General features: G+C 41.5%; 1 protein-coding gene across 4 annotated transcripts in view; it reads left to right on the top strand.

Annotated features, from left to right (window-relative positions):
• Positions 1-17,679, top strand: part of myo3a (myosin IIIA) — a 145,833-nt gene that overhangs the window by 16,677 nt on the left and 111,477 nt on the right. The window contains exons 2-4 of one of the 4 annotated variants that reach the window (XM_077244183.1): positions 691-840; positions 4,658-4,824; positions 6,827-6,928. The exons of 1 other annotated variant lie outside the window; for it this stretch is intronic. The gene's annotated coding sequence lies outside the window, so the exon portion shown is untranslated. Of the gene's footprint in view, positions 1-690; positions 841-4,657; positions 4,825-6,826; positions 6,929-8,087; positions 8,204-17,679 lie in introns of those variants that run through there. 2 more of the 4 variants (XM_077244181.1, XM_077244184.1) reach the window with 2 other exon arrangements.

Here is a 17,679-nt window from a genome sequence, read left to right as displayed (position 1 = left end):
CTGCCGTCAATTCCATGAACCTTTTTGCCCTTATAAAGTTTAATCTAAAGTTAGCGTACCTATTTACCCATTAGACAACAAGAACGTGAGATGAGACACGTGATGTGTGAAGAGAAAACGAAGAAAAACCCCAGTAAATATCTTGTAAACTGAACTGTCTTTGTGGCTGGAATGCTGTATTGACAAATCAACATCCAAGACAGCTGCTATCCATTTTATATATGTTTATTCTGTATAAATCTACTCTAGATGTCTATATACAGCTGATGTCTTCACTAGTAGAATGAGCCCCAGATGAAGGTTCTTGCGAGCTTGTCTTTGGGTAGCAGGAAGTGACAGTTCGGCGTGTTTTCACTGTCTTCCTGCTGTTTGCTGTTCAAGTGGAGTGACAAATTAGTAGTGCAAAGTCATTATAGTCCTCCACTGGGGCTGTTTATCTTTCTGTGGGACTCTGTCTTTGTCATTCACACACTTTTTCTCTCGGCTTCCTGTCTATCTCTCCTTAGTTTCTCTCTCTCTCTCTCTCTCTCTCTCTCTCTCTCTCTCTCTCTCTCTCTCTCTCTCTCTCTCTCTCTCTCTCTCTCTCTCTCTCTCTCTCTCTCTCTCTCTCTCTCTCATTTTTGATGGGATGACTTCCGATAAATAAACAGGCTGAGTGTGTGAGAGTGTGTCCACCTGCTGTCTTTTCAGAGCTGACAGCTGTAGTCCTCTTGCAGACGGCTGAGGGAACCGGAGGGTCTCGCTGAAGGGGACGCCATGCTTTGAGCCTAATGGAGCCTGAAGCATCATAACGGACGTGACTGGAATGAGGACCGACCGCAGCTGCGGCAATGAGGTCCTGTAAGTGACGGATTTCACTGGGTGGTTTCATACGGGCTGAATGTGTGGCAGGTGCAGTGGCATGATTTTGAGCCAGAGTTCACCATCCTTCCTCCCAAAACTGCGCTTATGTAAGATCCCAAACACTTGATGAATAGAGCACACCTGCAGGCTTATTTGACCAGATGACCAGTCACGACCACTATATTCCCTACATCTGTCAGATTGTTATGAGAACATGTTTTCAGCCAGGAGCAAAACTGCCTTTTAGAACTGCCTCCCAATTTTCACTTTCTACAGTCATTACAGTAATACATAACATATGACAGAAACCCTATCGACTAACTTTAAATCGAAACTTTAAGTTGAACTGGAAATCTATTGTTCTGATGGTGCTGCCCCTGTTAGTCTCTTTCAGTATAATACAAAAGGCATAATTCTATAACCAAATTGTATTATTTATCACTTTTTATCATTGATCGATTGATTGATTTCATAACTGCAGGTTCTAAAAAGTGTGCAAAAAGCTAAATAAAATAGGTAATTAATCATTTCATATTTTGGTAACACTTTATTTTAAGGAGGCGTAGTTACACTTTACTATGTGTACTTACTATAGTAATAACCAAACCCTAACCGTAACTTTATAGTCAGTAGCCTACATGTAGTTAATTAATATTACTCATGTACAAGTACAATGAAACTGTCAACTTAAAATAAAGTGTGACCAATATATCATTTTTAAAATACAACAGTTGTGGGAAAGTCCAAATTCAAAACTCAGAGGTAAAAGAGGTTGTTCAAATTTGCATGTTTATTTCTCCAGTGAAAAATTTTGATTTTATTCAATTTACACGCATTGGTTAATCATTGATTAATGTTTGCGAAATATTTTGTTCACACTTTGCATTAGGGTTCAATTTTCACTTTTAACTAACTATTAGCTATAACTTTTGCTTCAATAAACTCCTAATTACTGCTTATTAATAGTTAGTAAGGTAGGATTAAGGGATGTAGAATATGGTCATGCAGAATAAGGCATTAATATGTGCTTTATAAGTGCTACTAAACAGCCAATATCCTAGAAATATGCATGCTAATAAACAACTAGTTCATAGTGAGAAATGGACCCTTAACTAAAGTGTAACCAATATTTCAATTACAAAAATGATTTAATGGTATAATATAACTTAAAGGTGAATTGTGTAATATTTAGGAGGATATATTTTCTGTTGACAGAAATGCAATATCATATCCGTAACTATGTTTTCAGTGGTGTATAAAGACCTTACTTAAAGAACCATTATGTTTTTATTACCTTAGAATGAGCAGTTTCTATCTACATACACAGCGGGTCCCCTTACATTGAAATGCCCCGACATGTTTCTACAGTAGCCCTAAACGGACAAACGTGTTTCGTTATTATGTTGTTCTACAATGAAGCAAGCTAAAGTCAGCGAATAAAACATTGACACAATGATGAACAAGTAACAATAATATTCGCAATAACATATAGTTTTGCTGAATAATAAAGTAAACATAATTTCTTAATTTATCTTTGTAAAGAAAGAGATCATATTAAATGTTTTGGAGACAATTTACCATGCCATCATTATATTTATGAAAATTATAAATTTTAAAAAAGAGCTTATAGAGGGAATGCATTAACGTCACTTTCCCGCCAGAACACGTCCCCTCAGCCGGACTGAGTGGCAGAAGAACAGCTGCGTGACTGGATTTAATAGGGGAAACTGCGAAAACGCAAGTAAAACAAACGATTATCAGTTTAAACTAAAGATTGGACTCAGTGTAGTGTTCCTTACAACTTACTAAAGATCCAGTGATCCATGGATATTAACATGCAGCCAGAAATCGTGTTTCCTGACATTTATATGTGCCTGATTTTGACACCGGGGAAATACATACAGCAAATTTGCCTGTGAATGCTTTATATAAATACAAAATAGGCAGGTCTAAATCCAGGTGATCACTTATATCAATGTTATATATATCATCATATCGTCTAGACTTAAAACTTGTATAGTTTTTTGTCAGTGTTTATTTAAAAATGTCAAATTATACAGAGTATACAGTGGTAAATATTTGATTGATGCGTTGTCACTGCAATATATAACAATACAATATATATAAAATGGTTTTACCACTAAATTCAGCATATTGACACAAAAAATGATAACTGAAAATCCTTTCGCTGCCTGGAGTCCAGTTGTTTCTATGAATTGCAGCGATCTATTTGCTTCTCTGTTCTGTAGCTTTAGGTAGTCTGTAAAAATATACCTCAGATTTCTTGTCAAATGTAGTTGTACAGTCAATCGCTAAGCTCGTTCCCGTTTTAGATGTGTTTTTTGTGTTTTTCACGGCATTCACGCTCAAAACCAATGCTGCCGCTCAGTCTTTTTGCCACTTAGTGGGCGTGGCCTCAATCACGCCAGCTGACGGTGACGTCACGCGCATTCCCTCTATTGCTCTTCATCAAGCACCTAGGTCTTTAAGATCAAATAATAAGTCATTGCTTTCTGTCCCTCGGCCTCATTTAAAGTTAGAAGGCGATCAGGCCTTTGCTGTTGCGGCTCCGAGGCTTTGGAATAGTCTGCCTCTTGAACTAAGAGAGAGCACTTCTTTAAATGTATTTAAAGCTTGTGTTAAGAATTATTTCTCATCTTTAGCTTTTGAGAGGTTGGGCTAGTATCTGTATTAGTAAGTTGCATGTTGTTTTTATGTGTTGTTTGTTTTTATGCTGCTGATTGTACAGCACTTTGGTCTGCAGGTGCAGTTGTAAAGTACAGCAGTGGCTACTGTATATTACGCTGCTGGCACTTTAATACACACATCTAATATAAACGTGATTTCTTTACTTGCTGTTTATGTGCACAGACATAACCGACTGTGTTTATGGGAACTTTCTGTGTTTTTGAAAACCTTGTGTGCATGAAAAACTGCGATGTCACATGAGCTTGACCGCGATAGAGATGATAATCAAAACCAAAAAGATGTTTTAGTTTTTGTCAGAGTATTCGAGGCACGAGCTTTAAAGGCTACGGCCTTTTCTGGAAAGCAGGGTAGGAAGCAATAGCTCATTTGCATTTAAAGACACATTTAAATTTCCTTCCGCTCAAAAATGGGCATTTACAACATGGTAAAATAAATGATCTTTGGGGTATTTAGAGCTGAAAACACAGACACATTCTGGAGACAACTGAGACTTCTATTACATTGTGTAAAAAGGGGCATGATAGATCCCCTTTAAACACATTTCATGTATAGTTTACCCTAGATTTTCAATCTTAAAATATTACAGTCCATCATAAACGTAACAATTATACTATCAACTAAACAATAATAAACCATTTCCATATGTATTATGTGAAAATAAACTCACATATTGCAAATTAAATGATTTTGATATATATATATATATATATATATATATATATATATATATATATATATATATATATATATATATAGGTGCCAGAAAAAACAACTACTCTTTAGCATGGAACTAACCAGACACTTGAGCTTTTCAGAACAGTGCATACACATTATATAGATTGTTTAAGAACTGATCTTTAGAGATAAAGTAAGCCCTTGATCAAATATAAGATCAGATTTCTTTTTTCTTCTACCAAATCACCCCCGAAGTATGGAATGCTGTGGGATCATGTAGTGTTTCCTTGCACTCATCGGTTTGGTTTGCTGTTTTTGTCCAGCATAAAATCTCTCTCTGTCATTTGCAGCTATTGTATCACATGCCAGTTTGGCTCAGGACCGCCACACCATCCTCTAACATTGTTCGTGCTGTGTGTTTGTGCCACAGGGTGTGCGACTGGTGTCTTAAAATAACCAACACACCATTCTTAGTGGGTCAGAGCAGGAAGTGGATGCCAAACACCTACACACGCACCAATGGACATACTGAGCTACATCCTGGTCATTTTCTCTGCAAGCAATTGTGAAGAATGATACTGTGTCTGGTTAATGCAGGTCAGTGTTTCATTGACACTTACATTATAACAGAAATAAACAGTGGAAAGCTATGGATACTGCTCTGTTTTTGACATTGTAGCCATGTCTCTACATAGCTCTGTGTTTGACATTGTTCAAAATTAACAAAATAATTTAAATATTCAATGAAGAGTCAATACATCATCAATCCTTGATTTTGCGGGAAATTGCCGACATACATCACTCGCCTGTGCGTGTCTCTGAATATATATATGTAAATAGAGAAAAGTTGCTCCGGTGATACAATATATTCATTTACTGAAATATTTAGTTCCACTGGGTGGCGCTTTTATGCATATTCATGATATCCTCCTTTTGCGGGCATGTACTTTAAACAACTCGAAAACAAATAGAACTGAAAATAGAACTGCACGCTCCTCAATCGCAACTGTTTAATGGGTTGTTTCGAAAAGGTCATACAATTTTCAATGTTAAGCCACAACGAGAAAGACGATGAAAAATTGTATGTGGAATGCAAGAATGCAAAATTAAGATCACACACTGCCAGAGCTACCAGTTACTTCAGCTCTCTCATCCAGTCTGAAACAAACAGCGACTTAACAAGATGATGAGTATAATGTGGGAACATCACAAAAAGCAAAAAAAGCTTATGCTTAACATTGAAAATAGGAGGATATCATGAATATTCATGAAAGCGTGACCCACTGGAACCAAATATTTCAGGAACTGAATATATTGTAACACCGGCTACTTTGACGCGTGTATGGTGTGGGATTAACCTATGCCAATTCCACACCATATCCGCGTCAAAGTATTTTGTTAGACGAACAGAGGAGAGTTTGGTCTGCTGGCAAAAAGAGAATGCGCCCGTAATAAAACGAGAATCAAATCTGATTGGTTTTTTGGAGATGGCGAGAACTGAGGGATTTGAATTTTTGTATAAGCGACAAGGAGATGACGTTTTTATTACTAAACATGCGAGTAAGGTATTTTATTGATAAATTGCAATAGCTCTCTTACGAGTTCATTGTTGTAAAGCAGTATCTGTTTTGAAGGGTCAATTCATTATGGCTTTTGTAGCGCTGTGCTGGAATTTATCTTAAAGAAAGTACCGTGACTAACATCAACATCTTTTGTGGATCCAGGAACAACAATTCTGTCCAAAAACATAGTTCTAAAACCTGTGTGTGTGTGCATATGTAATTTAAAAAGACAATTTGGTAGCACTTCATTTTACATTCCTCTTCCACATGTACGTACTTATTATAGTAATTACAATAACTGGGTAATAACTAGGTACTAACTCTGAACCCTCAGTAATCTATTATATTGTGTATATGTAGTATGTGTATATATATATATATATATATATATATATATATATATATATATATATATATATATATAATTAATTAATATTATTTAAAAATTCTGAGCTTTTTTCACATTACTGTAAAGAGAACTATATGATTTAAATGGGCTTATTTATGATGCAAATATTTGAAGAAAATAATAGAGATCCTAAAATCATTGTTTCTTTCTGATTTTTGGATGAAATATGCCCTGGACATTTCTCAGTTATTTTCAGACACAAGGGGGCAGACATGCATTCTGCTGTAAAAACGGAATTGTTACATGTCTCTATGGCATATGCAGACATACATGATTGTTGTGGTTTTGGGTGATGTATTTGTAGAATATGAGTCAATTGGTTGCTTGTTGGGCTTGGACTGAAGTCAAACTGTGAAATTATGTGTCTCATGTCCTGTAATCATGTAACTTGCATCCATAAAATTCAGTGTTGACGTCTTCATTGAACACAAACGATGCAATACACGCCTAGGAAAACAAAAGCACATCAAATACATTAACTCATTGTTTCTAGCCATAAACCACCAATGGAGCTAAATACACACCAGAGAATGCCTTATACATATTCAACAATTAAACTACATATTAATAAGATTTCATTACTAACCAAATCAAGCCAGTAAACCTCACAATCTCTTTTTAATTCCAGATTTCTGGCTGTGTTGTTTTATCAAGAAGTCTGCAGGTACTGACATCGCTCACATGTTCTCCATCTGGTTGGCACTGATAAGAACTTCCAAAGGGCTTCTGGGTAATAGTCTTCACTGACTTAAAAAGCTGGAACGTAATGTATTCTGGTTGAGATGGCCCTGCCGGCAGCCTGCGTCTCCTGCCCTGAACAATCAGCTGTGAAGTGTGCGGTTGTTAGAGGCGAGCGTCTCTCTGAGACTCATGATTCATGCTGCACCCCCATTTCAGAAAGAGAGAAACAAAATGGCTGCTTTCAGGGCCAGAGGGGGAGCCAAAAATCTTCACAGCAAACTGAAAATTGCGGCAGAGGTTGAATGGAAAAATACTGTTTTACGCTTCCAGATTAAACTACTTCAATTTAGATATCATGTCGGGAATTGTTTTATAATCAAATATTTGCATACATGATGAAATGTTGATATCACTAAAGAACATGTCTGGGTTTTGATCCAAAATCAAAAGAACAAAATAAGAAATTATACTTAGCTTCATTAAGAACACAAAACATCCAAATATATTACGTTAATGAGAATATACGGAGGCAGTTTTTTTTTTTTGATAGATTCACCCATTTATGTGTCAATGCATTAATATACATTCAATATACTAACTGCAAGTGTATTCGAGTCTTCTCTGGGTGGAGTCTGTAACCATGCTCAAGCTCAGAGGCTTGCAGGATGGAAAAAGGACACAACCTCTATTTTCTGGGTCATCAGCTACGGTTTATGCCCCAGGAGTCAACTTCGCAAGGTGCATGATGGGATGCCAGATTGTATAGATATTACATGATGGGAGGCAGAAGGGGGCGTATATCTGGAATTTTCCAGAAAGTCTCAGTTACTTGCCAGGCTTCATAGTTGAATTTTGTAACACTGTAAAGGTGAGCTACTCTTCTACATTAGCATCCTATAGATTTTAAATTGATAGTTTGTATCACATTTTAGTTATACACACAACACAATTATATATAATATAGATTAATATATAATCGCAAAATTAACGCACTAATTTTGACAGCCCTAATATATATACATATATATAACAAAGAAAAGTAGTATGGTTAGTTTTTAGTAATATAATAGTGTTTATTTGTGTGTGTGTGTGTGTGTGTGTGTGTGTGTGTGTGTGTGTGTGTGTGTGTGTGTGTGTGTGTGTGTGTGTGTGTGTGTGTGTGTGTGTGTGTGTGTGTGTGCGTGTGTGTGCGTGTGTGCGCGCGCACAACAAAGAAGGCTGATGACATATTAAGCAAAAAAGCAGCAAAACGCCCCTTTCCAGCTCCTCGACCCAGTTGGCTCCAAGCGCTATGACGAAAGACAGAACAGACGTCAGCAAAGAAGTACGTAGAGAGATCTCTCTCAGTCCCCCCTCGCCACTTCTTTCTTTTTTTCAGGTTTCGTTTCTTTCTCTTAGTTTTTACAACCCAGCTTTTTTTAGAATACGTGATGCATTGTGCTCTGCAAAATATCGCCTGGTGTTTGACCGCTTTGTGTTCTCTCTGAGGATTTAATGACAGGGAAAATTAGAGGACTGAAATTATGTAAACTGCCGGTCATTATCAGCCAATCACAGTCTGTCATATCAGCCAAAACAGATAGAAGGGGTGCAGTGTGGTAACCAATGGAAACACGTTGGTTTGTGCTAGTGTAGATGGTGGTGCCTTAAAACACAATGCCTTGCAGTGAGGAGCGATGGGATTTTAGCGGGTAAGGGGCAATGATTTGCTGTTTAAGCCCTCCATGATCCTGTTAATGGTCTTCGGAAAAGCATAATCGTGCCCTTTGCGAGGAAAAGGGATAAGCAGATGCCATGTTCTTTACTTTCTCTCTCAGTTTGACCCTTGCGATAAGCTTGGTTAATGACACGACGATGGGCTCACCTGTTCAGCCACAAAGGAAACGTCTGCTGTTTGTGTTCAAGAGCATGTGCAAGCAGTCTGGCAGCATGTTCTCTGTAAACCAATTGGGATACTGAATATAAAATTACATTTTCCTGGAGACAGTATGATTGGTGCAAAACTCACTACTGCTAGAGGGTGTTGCTAAAATGTGAGACGTGACAATAGAACAACACAAGATCTTTAGGCTTATGCTGCTGTCTTCACTTGCTGTCGCAAATGTCCTACTTCCCACTTCTGAAGTTGTGATTACGAGCTTGTTGCATTCAAGTGCTTTCTTGTCAGAAAGAACAGGAATCATGGAGGACACCAGGTTTATTCATTCTATTTATTGGGAAAATCTTATTAAAGCCAATATGGTTTTTAGCATCCCATTCATTGACAACCATATAAACATTCCCCGCTCTATCTATATAGTCAGCTTGCTGACGATTCTGGAATTTCGGACAAATCAGGCTATTTTTGCTGTGTATAAAATATGCAATACTCTTCAAATGATTATTTATTGGCCTTTATGTAAATACGCACTAATTATAATTACAAGACAAGGCGATGTAGCTGTTGTTGAAAAAACGAATAAAGAATAGCAGTCACAGCAGAAATTGTTCTCCCCTCCTGCCAAACCTCTTATGGCCTGCCAAACTCAGGAATTTGGGTCTCAAAATTATCCCAGAGCTTCCCAGCTTTCCTTTACTTGGAAACTAGGAAATTTTATTAGGAAATTTACGATAATTCCAATAGCAATAGGCAGCATTATTTTAACTTGAGCAGCACATTTTTAGAAAGTCATGTCAAGGCACTGAAAAAGATGTGAGCTCAATATTCAAAGACGTCCGTCCGTGCATAGATAGAAAAACAATGAAATGCAAAAACGAGTTATGTGTTAAGTTACACATTATAACTCATTTTTTGAGGTATTATTCAGGCCTGTTGCTAAAAGTGTGCAGGACGAGCAATAGTGACGCTTGCATTAGAACACCACTGAAGTGTAACCTTTTGCTTTCAGTTGAAAAAAAATGAAATGGAATATTTCTCTAGCTGTACCCATTAATGAGTTTCTAGCATGGATACTATTTCTGTCCATTTTTGTGGTGTTTTCCATTCGTGTCAAATGCGATTACCTCACGGCGGCGTATCTGCAGGAGGGTGTAGTGAAATATAAACGTTAATCTGGCTGGCTGGCTGTTAGTCGTGCTCAGGCGAGGTGACGCAGACAACTGAGAGACTATTCAAACCGAGGCAAGAGCTAGATGAGACGGCTGGAAAATCCTCCCTCAGGCCTGAGGGAAGCGTGAACCAACGAGCCGCTCAGCCCCCACACATTCAGAACGTCATTTCTCATGATTTACGCAACATTGTAGAGGTCCTGCAAAAGATGACACCCAAATAGATGTTTTGATTAGATATAATTTTGATTATTTCTAATTAATGGTGTTAATGGTTCATACCTAGGGTTAGATGTTTGTTCAAATTACTAAACCTGAGTTCTGAAATTTTGAGTTCTGTGTAACCCGTCCTGCAGTGTTTGTGCTACAGACATGAATGATATGTCAAATTTTGGGGCTTGTTGAGAAGAGGTTTTCTATTACATTTCTGAGATATCAGAGATCCTATTGGACAATAAAACAGGTAATAAAAAAATCCCATAGACCTACAGCCATATCTAGAGACCAGACCAGGGGTGTCCAATCGTGCTCTTGAAGGGCAACTTTCCTGTGAGTTTCGGTCTAACAGTGTTTGGAAGTTTCTAGACTGCATTCAAAATCGCATACTGTCTGAGTAGGTACTATTTCAATTCCTTTATCTGAGCTCTCACTTCTTTAAATAATCCCTGTTCTAGCTTGTTCTATTCTGATTAATGTCTGAATCTTTGTATTACTTGTAGTTTTGGTGTTTATTGCCTCTTTAAGATGAATCGCTTGTTGTATTCCTCATTTGTAAGTCGCTTTGGATAAAAGTGTCTTCTAAATGAATAAATGAAATTGAATGTAATGCATATTCGATGAGGACTGAACTTCGCGACTACAGTATATAGTATTAATAGGGGTGGGGAAAAAAATCGATATTGCAAATATTATTGTTGTGCTCTCTGTCGCAATAAATAATCGATACACTAACGCCCAATATCGATATTTTATTACTACACAAAATGATTAATTTACCCGTTTTCAGTGTCACTGTCACAACCCAATATCTACCATTCTGTTTGCGGGGGGCGCTGTTCGAGTAAATAGGGGTAAAGTGGCGCAAACAGCGGCCGGTGAAGAACACAAGTTAGTGATGGAATTTATTGCTCTTTGAGGGGATCCGGATCTTGGCGATCCGTTCCTTTAACTAACAAGTTAAAGTTAACTAACAACAACAGAGAATTGCAGAAAAAAAGAGAAGCGAGAAGAATGGTGGAAAACAATAAAAAACTAATCGAAGACCCACCCGCTAGTTTCCACTCTAAAGTGTGGAGACACTTCGGGTTTTACGAGACACTCGACGGAAAGGCACTGGATAAAGACTATGCAATCTGCAAGAACTGCTTTGCAAATATAAAATATAACAGCAACACTACGAATCTGCAAATGCACCTCGTTCGCTATCACGGTGAACTACTCTCAGGTGATAATGAGGGCAAACCAAGTCAGCCGACAATCACTACTGCGTTCAAAGCAAAGTTTACACATGTTAATGTTCATGTTGTTTTGTAATGTTCATGCACTTTTATCTGTCTAGATGTACAGTGTTTACATTTAAGACCAGGAGGCAGTGAGTTATTATGCAAATGCATATTTCTTTGCACAATGTTGGAAATGTTGGTGTTACGAACCTCCAGTGGAAAGTCTAGGGAAGGAGGAGGTTGTGACAATAATAATTACGTTTCAGGTTGAAGGAACAAATGAGACAGGGTTATCAGCAAGTCTGGCGTTTATTTACAATATTAGTTAACCAAGGTAGTCTCAAAAAAGGTACAACAGAAAATAACTTCCCAAAACAAAGAGGAAGCGCCCAGTTAAGGTAACAGAAGATATCATACACCAACAACTTAAAAGGTAGCTCACAAGAGAACAAAAAGGTAAATCACAAAAAAAAGGAAAGTCCAGATACAAATACCAGATAATTTATCACCCTCCCTCCACTGAGAGAGTAAACCCCACCACGAGGTTCAGACTTGATACGTTCTACTGTAGGGACTCCACGAACGCCACTACAGTGTCACCCAGCTCTGGTAAGCCGTCTGCTCTCCACACTCTTCACCCACAGTCTGCCCGTTCTCTGCTCTTTATACCAGCTCCTGCTGATTACCAACTGGAGACAGGTGTGCACACTAGCTAATTGCCAACTGGAGACAGGTGTGCACACAGGACCTGCAGAGGACAAAGAAGCAGCAGTACACCTGGGCAGACACACACACAGGGCCTAAGGACCGTAACACTCCCCCCCATAAAATCCAACTAAGGGTTTGACTAAGTTAAAAGTTACAATTCACTACCACCTGAGGCAAAACAAACCAAACACTCCCACCTAACATTCCCCCCCGCCAGCGGATGAATAGAGAAACCTCTCACCCACGAGACAATGCGTCGGCTATCACGTTGTCAGCTCCCTTCTTATGACGGATCTCCAAGTTGTAACCCTGCACCAACAGAGCCCACCTCATCAGGCGTTGATTGTGGTTATACATTTGGGACAGGAAAACCAGAGGGTTATGATCTGTGAATACAACAACTGGAAAGGGGTTATAACCAACATAGACATCAAAATGCTGCAAAGCAAGCAGCAATGCTAGGGTCTCTTTCTCTATGGTGGAGTAGTTCAGTTGATGTTTTTTAAACTTGACAGAGAAATAGCTAACCGGATGACACACATCTCCTTCTCCATCCTGCACCAGCACAGCCCCAGCACCCGTGGCACTCGCGTCAACCTCGAGCTTAAAGGGGCGAGAGAGGTTTGGCGCGGCCAGGACAGGGGTACAACAGAGGAGAGATTTCACAGCTTCAAAAGCATGTTGACACTCGTCCGTCCACACAAACGGGATAGTGGGACTACACAAACTAGTTAGGGGGGCGACGACTACTGAGAAGTTTTTGCAAAAACACCTGTAATATCCAGCCATACCAAGGAAACGACGAAGCTCACGTCTGGTCGTGGGGGCTGGATAGGCTAAGACAGCCGTAACCTTGGCGTCAACAGGACAGACCTGGCCATGGCCTACCTGCTTACCCAAGTACGTCACAGTGGCCTTTCCAAACTCGCACTTAGCTAAGTTCAGTGTCAGTGACGCTGCCGCTAACCTCTGGAACACCTCAGCCAAAATCGACATGTGACTAATCCAGTCGTCTGCGTACACTACCACGTCATCTAGGTAGACATTACAGTTTGGGACAGTCCCTAATACTATATGCATTATACGCTGGAACGTGGCAGGCGCATTTCTCATCCCGAAGGCCATAACCGTGTACTGCATGAAGTGGTCTGGGGTAACAAACGCAGAGATATCAGATGCACGAGGGGTTAATGGCACCTGCCAGTACCCCTTCAGCAGGTCTAACTTAGTGATATACTCCGCGGGACCAATACTATCAATGCAGTCCTCCATCCTGGGCAAGGGGAACGAGTCTGGGACTGTCACTGCATTTACCTTACGAAAGTCTGTGCAAAAACGTAGCGTACCGTCCAACTTAGGAGTAAGTAAACAGGGGGAACTCCACGGGCTATAGCTGGGCCTGGCTAACCCATTTCGTACCAAGTAGTCGACTTCCTCTTTCATCATCTCTCTCTTAGCCAGCGGACAACGATATGCATGCTGCTTTATGGGGGCAGCTGTCCCAATGTCAATATCGTGATGCAGTACAGTGGTCTGGGACGGCACATCGCTAAACAGAGAGAGATGAGAAGTTATTAACATCATTACATCATCACGCTGATCTGGGGAGAGGTAAGACAAATGTGCCTTTAGGTCAGACAAGAGCTCCGAATTGGGCAACCTACCACCCTGGTGACCTTCACCGAGCCCTGCTAAACCATCGTCAGGTTCAGCCCTGTCACAAACCAAGGAAGCAGAGGGGTCGCCTGGAAAAACAGTCTCCGGATTTTTTTCCCGCTTCTCCTGAGCCCCTCCCCGGGAATGATAGGGCTTCAACATATTAATGTGACACATGCGTTTCTTTCTCTTACGGTCAGGTGTGTGAATGATGTAATCAGTCTCCGACACTTTCTTGTCCACCACATAGGGTCCTGAAAAACGGGCAGTGAGGGCAGCGCCGAGCACAGGCAGTAAAACCAACACTTGTTCACCTGGTTTAAATTGCCGTTCCACCGTTTTTCTGTCGAACCGCAGCTTCATGCCTTCCTGTGAAAGAGCCAGAGCCCTCTTTGCCAGGGAGGTGGCACGGTGCAACCGCTCCCGGTTTTGGGATACAAAATCTAATACATTAACCTTTGGTAAGGATTCAGACACCAACTGCTCCTTCAAAACCTTAAGTGGTCCTCGCACGCTATGACCAAACACGAGTTCAGCCGGACTGAACCCCAGGGACTCTTGCTTAGCATTGCGAACAGCAAAGAGCACGTACAGCACACCTTCATCCCAGTCTCTTCCTGTGTCATAGCAGAACTTCTTTACCGTGGACTTAAGCGTCTGGTGCCAACGTTCAAGCGCACCTTGTGATTCAGGGTGATAAGCGCTAGACACAGAATGTGAAATTCCCAGCACTTGCAACGTTTGACGGAAAGTCTTGGACAGGAAATTGGTACCTTGGTCGGTTTGTACAACTTTTGGCAGTCCAAAAGTAGTAAAGAATTTAATTAGAGCTTTCGTGATGGCGGGGGCGGTGATTCTCCTTAATGGTACAGCCTCAGGAAAACGGGTGGACACGCACATCACCGTTAACAAAAACTGGTTCCCTAGCTTAGTCCTAGGCAGGGGACCAACACAATCCACAATAACATGCTCGAATGGTACACCAACAGCAGGAACTGGATGCAACGGGGCAGGAGGCACGACCTGGTTTGGTTTCCCCACGATTTGGCATGTACTGCAAGTTTTGCAATAGTGCGCTACATCCGCCTTAAGACCTGGCCAGAAGAAATGCTCAAGCACCCGGTTGTAAGTTTTGGTGACGCCGAGATGACCCGACCACAAGTGTTCATGCGCTAACCCTAGCACGTACTGGCGCCATCCCACCGGAACTACAACCTGGTAAACAATGTCACAACTCCCAGTCAGGTCATCTGCCGTCCCACCACGAGGAACCCAGTTACGCATCAACACCCCATCCTCAATTAGATAATGCTGCTGACTTGACCACCCACTAGCATCACCCCCAGCTGCAGCAAAACATTTAGCCAGGGTGGGATCACTCTTTTGAGCATCAATAAGGACTTTGCGTGTTAACGGCAATGTTCCCTCAGGAACAGTGATAGAGGGAGCAACACTTACAGGAACCTTCGCAAGATCGTTCTCTGCCTCTCCCCTAGAGGGCAACTGGTCCTCCCTAAACACAGAGGAGAACAATGAATCCGAGAGATTCACCCCTCGGGCCTGCTTACGAGCCTGCGCCCTAGTCAATACACTGACTGAAAAAACTCCAGGGTGCTTCTGAACCAACTCATCAGGTTCAGTCTCAGAAATAGGAGTATCCACCACCTCTGGGTCCGGATAAACCTTTCCGCCAGCAATGTCATTTCCCATGATAAAGTCTACACCATCAATAGGAAAACGAGACCGAACAGCCACGGGAAAAAAAACAGATGTTAGCTTGGAATGCACATGAATGGAATGTAAAGGAGCAGGAACGAAGCTCATTCCAATGCCTCGAACTACAGTGCTCACATCACAAGCAGAGTGAGGGGTCAATGGTAGTACACTGGCCAGAATGAATGAACGGGAGCCACCTGTGTCTCTCAGCACTGTGACCAGACGCTGATCCTCAGGTTTACCTGTGAGGGATACCAGTCCCTTGGAAATAAATGGCTTAAAGCATTCATCAGGTTCTTTTAATGCCAGCTGATTACCACAGGGAGATACAGTCTTAAATAACCCAACTCCTTTGGGTGGTTTGGCCACTAGAGACTGGGGCTTTCATTTATACAGGGCACAATCTGCAATAAGATGATCAGGTTTGTGACAAAAAAAACAGCGCTTGTCCACCTGTGCCCCTGAGCTAACACGAATATTCTGAGTGTTACTAGGCTTCTTTACTGTATCATCATAAGAGGACAAGTAATGTCTGACAGACGTGTTCTTGTGTGTCAAAGCAAACTCATCAGCAAGTGTGGCAGCCTGCTGCAGCGTTGTCACTTTCTGTTTGTTGAGATAAACAACAATCTTTTCAGACACACAGTTCTTAAACGCTTCCAACAGCATCAACTCGCGAACTGAGGAGAAATCATCGACTTTACATGCAGCACACCACCGATCAAACAAAATCCCTTGTTCTCTCGCAAAATCAATGCAAGTCTGCCCTACCCCTTTTCTAAGAGCCCTGAAACGTTGCCTGTACGCTTCTGGCACTAGCTCATACACCCGCAAGATGGCACTCTTAACTTTTTCATAGGAGAGGCTGTCTTGCACAGACATCGATGAGCAAGCCTCCTGAGCTTTCCCTGACAATTTACATTGTAACAAGATGGCCCACACATCTTTTGGCCACCTCAGGGCAACAGCAATGCGCTCAAATGCAGTGAAATAGCTCTCAATGTCAGTTTCACGAAAGACAGGGACCAAAGAAATATGTTTACTTACATCAAAGTTACTAGTAGCGTTAGATCCTGGTGGCACTGTAGGGACAGCAGCAGCTGGAAACTGCGCTGACCGCAACTCCAACTCACGCATTCTTATGGCTGTTTCCGCCTCCAACTTCTTTAGCTCCAACACCTTAGTCGCCTCGGCGGCTATCTTTTTAAACTCTAAGTCTCTCCTAAACTGGTGTTCGCGTTCGCGCTCCTCCCTCTCCAAATGGAGCCGAGCCAAACGAACCTTCAGCCGTGCGTCCTGTCCAGACGTAGGAGGGGACTCCACGGACAATGGATAATACCTCGGCAGGGTAAACTGCCTACCCTCGCCCTGCTTCACACCGGGTGCATCTGCCACATCGGTTGGCGTGGCCACGTCCTCTACCACAGAACCGGATTGTTTCGCTGCGGCCCCAGCGGGCGAATCTAATAAACTCAAAACACCCCTCTGCACTAACCCGTCAGTCACAGCTGCGCGCAACTCTGCTTTAACCAGAGAACTAGACGCAGGAAAACCATAATGTTTAGCGATAGCAAACAGGTCAGCGTTCTTACAACTATCCAGCTGCTCTTGAGTAGGGTTTGCAACAAACTCTTCTAAATTAAACCCAGCCATCCTCACCACAATAGCTAACTGGCTAACACCAACGATCGCCTAGGTTACACAATAGAATAGCCACCCACCAGCTTCCTCAAAAGAATAACCACTTCCCCAGGGCCTGCCTACCCAAAGCTTAACCTAAGCTGTCTTCTGGGGCTTGCCGGGCTCGAGGCGACTTTAAAGGCGAACTTCGGCGGCCAGGGCCCCGAAAGCCTACCCCCGACAGGGATATCGTCCCCACCCAGGATTCGCCCCGAAAATAATAAAGGAAAAATAACAACCAAGTGCCCGATGGAAAGACTGCGGAACAGCCTGGCTGGACACTTCTAACTAGCTGGGGAAAAGGTCTTCTCTGGAAAGACTGGACAGTGAAAACCTACTCACAACAGTCAATGAAACACACACAACGGTCAATGAAAACCGTTTTCGTTCAACACTAATAAAGACGATAAATGCTTACCGCTTTCTTCCATTCAACCCGAAATGTTTGGGAAAAACAGATCCCGGACGAGCCCCCAAATTGTTACGAACCTCCAGTGGAAAGTCTAGGGAAGGAGGAGGTTGTGACAATAATAATTACGTTTCAGGTTGA

The sequence above is a fragment of the Siphateles boraxobius genome, unplaced genomic scaffold (genome assembly GCF_051911475.1).
Source record: "Siphateles boraxobius isolate OS27281-9 unplaced genomic scaffold, OSU_SipBor_1 26, whole genome shotgun sequence".
Taxonomy (NCBI): Eukaryota; Metazoa; Chordata; class Actinopteri; order Cypriniformes; family Leuciscidae; genus Siphateles; species Siphateles boraxobius.
Note: the sequence above shows the minus strand (reverse complement) of the source record. Positions and strands in the feature narration are given on the sequence as shown.